The sequence below is a fragment of the Chelmon rostratus genome, chromosome 2, assembly GCF_017976325.1.
Source record: "Chelmon rostratus isolate fCheRos1 chromosome 2, fCheRos1.pri, whole genome shotgun sequence".
In the NCBI taxonomy this organism is placed as follows: Eukaryota; Metazoa; Chordata; class Actinopteri; order Chaetodontiformes; family Chaetodontidae; genus Chelmon; species Chelmon rostratus.
In genome coordinates this window covers 19,616,315-19,619,529 of record NC_055659.1, presented here as the reverse complement: position 1 = coordinate 19,619,529, position 3,215 = coordinate 19,616,315, and positions in this window count along the sequence as shown.

Here is a 3,215-nt window from a genome sequence, read left to right as displayed (position 1 = left end):
CTCCTCTCTCCGAACTCCCACTAAACTTGCCTCAGACTTCTGTGCTGCAGCTATTGGACAGGAAACTACAGTCAGCAGTGATTGTGCTTCCTCCAGGCTAGAAACTGGTTGGGCTGAACTATACTGTCATATAATTACCCCTTAACCCGAACCAGACACAGCACTAACACAGGGTAGCTTTCATCAGGATTTATGAGCCCAGGGACCATATGTTGTCTCATTAATAATAGAGCAACAGTTTGTGAAGATAACTTTTTATGTGCAAGAGCAATAATGCAGGTAACAATGCTCCAAATCGTTGAAATGTAGCACATGTGTGGTGCTCAGTTATGGTCTGTTTCAGCTTCAGCTATCATATGATATTGTCTCTGTGGAGTCGTTGCTGCTGTGTGTCTTTTCCTTCTTAAAAACAATACTGTAGGTGTGTGCAGGAAGAGGCGGTTCAATGTTTGTCAGAGCAGCTGAGATTACAGGGTTTAGTGATTTGGTCCATTTCTTTCTTCCTTCAAGCTCGATGATGATGTTTGATGAGAAGCGCTTGTATTGTCCTCTGGCATGAGTCGACCAAAGCTTTGTTGTCCATGTGCAGGGTCGCTGTTTTTCGCTTTGCACGCCGCAGTGACTCACTGCTGGAATTTTCTTCATTCATTCTGCTTTGCACAAGGCTCTTCAAGATGTCCCAGACCAAACTAGGTCATTTTCTCAGTGATGACTCACGACTCTGCCTCATGATAGTAATTGTGTCATTACGAGAAACCTCTCGAAGCACATGTCCACCTTACAGCTTCACGCCGTTGACGTCAGCCGGTTATTTGCAGAAGTTTCTAAAGCAGTTACTTTGATGTCCGAGGCGGCGGTATTGAAGCTAACCTCAGCGTGCATCACTCACAGACAACAACTTGTGTCTTTATAAAACTGACTCATCTGACATCTGTGCTCGATGATCCACTTCACGGACAAACAAAATAGGTTCAGCTAAATAAGTATATTCACATTTACGCTGATAGAAGTATGGATGTAGAAGAGGAATGTCTGCTGGGAGCTCTGTGAAACTCTTCATAGTTGTCAAACCTGGACTTAACTCTCTAACAACATCAACCTGTTTGGCCTCTTTTCAAAATGACAGTTGGTAGATAAAAAAAATAATCTCAGCAGGTGTGGCAGGTGTGGGGACCTGAACCTCATGTTTTAAGATATTTGTAGCACTAGTAAGCCGGCAGCTTTGGGGTAACTCATTGCAAAATAAATAGTGGTGGACACATGTATAGCTCAGCTAGGCAGAGATGGATGGAGAGGACAGACTTTTTACATCCTGGAAGTTTTTCCATTTTTTTGCATTTGCAGGTGAAACTACTTCAGATCTGAGGAAGCGCCTGCAAGCAAAGCAGAGCTCCACAACACTCAGGCACCCCCAAAGGCAGACGTGCAGGAGGCTATGCACCCTCTGGACATTATGACCAGCACGGACTCGCAAAGGAGTTTCCATTATTGCTAATGCAGAAGAACTCTAATGAGTTCCTTTTCTCAGTCGATAAAACTGTAACGAGTTGCTTTAGGAACGGCAGCAATCACGTCCTCCGTGTTATATAGAGAGTTTTAGATAAATGAAGAGATGGCTGATGGCAGAAATTCAACAATAACAAGCCTTCAGCCTAATCTGTCCACCAATTTCAGCAATTTGTCACCTTTTTTTTTCTTATGTTGTGGAATAACTTTCTGACAGCTGTAACCACAGCCTCTCTCCAGCTCTGTTCAGGAGTTATTGAGAAAAGCCTGGTTGATATGAATAAAACATAGTTAGCTGTGATTCTTGGGACTCACACGATGCAGAGAAAAACCCGTCTGCTCGCGCCATGTTGACACCTGGAGGCTGCGGCTGCAGCGAGCATTGCTTGTGATTGATTGCTCGAAGGCGTGGCAGCGGCGCGAGCAGCAAATCTTCTACTTGAGACAGGCTTCAGTTTTGCTAACAACCTGATAACCTCCTATTTAATCTGTGTGCACAGTCAGTCATCTGAAACAGTCAGGCTTTGACACTGAAGTATTTGTGGGATTTGGGCTCTGTGGGGGCTCAGCGTCTGTCTGGGCACGAGGGTCAGAGCTTGTGTGGGCAATGGTAGAGAGACGGTGCAGAGATCTAGTTCCAGCAGGATTTTTTTGTCTGTTTGTTTTTTGGTTTGAGGAAGAAATCCAGACATACTGTATTTTACTTTAGACAGCTGGGTACTTACAGTTCAGCAGACCTGACCCACTTTATGATCCAAATATTTTCATTACACGTAATTCTTACAGATATAAAATTTAAAGTGACAGGATTTTAACAAAACCTACCACTGAAAGGAAGTACAGTAAGAGCCAATAGCAGCCTTTCAAAGTCTCTTTGAGCTTATTCATATCAACACATTTCAAATAGTCGCCCTCCCTGCTGCTTTACATGCATAACTTACCAATTTGTCATCTACTGCAGGGGATTTTTAACAGGGCGGGACAAGAGCACTCCCAAATTGCATCAAATTAAAATTCACCCTCATCTCAGCTAATTCACAGGATCGCAATGTGTTAAAAGTGTTAATGAGGAAGTTCTCATCTTTTATCTGATATCATCACATCAGCTAAAAAAAATGCTACAGTACAATTAGAGTGTCATAAAAACAGAAGCGGCGCATAGATAAACCAGATTCAAGCCTGAAGAGACCCTGAAGACTGTTGATGTTACATTGTGGCTGCGTTAAAGTCTTGTGTGTTTGCACAGGATTCAGTCCCTCCACCTATTCCAGCACTGAACAATGAGAGTGGAGAAATGTTCATGTCATCAGCTTCCTGAAAAGCTCTGCGCTCCCTATCCTCTTACTTCCGTTCGTGACTCACACCCCACTTCACCATCACCGCACCCACAAGGCTCTCTACAGTACGCCTGATAGCTTCATTTCTATTACTTGGTATTTACATAATAACTGAAATGATTCACAGGTACTCAGTGATTTAATTTAGTAATTTAATCAAACCTTATTTAACGGTCATTTAATGATTTTTAAACACATTTGTCACAGAGTACGTGCTACACACCTTGTAGAATTTGCTGCTTGCCTTTGATCTCGTTCTAAGTGGCAGCTTCCATTGGAGGTGAACAGGGACTCTTTGGACCGTCCAGGGTCTAGTGCACCGAGCAGACGAATATGGCAGCGTCCTTCCACATTCCTCACCTCCAACAGTGC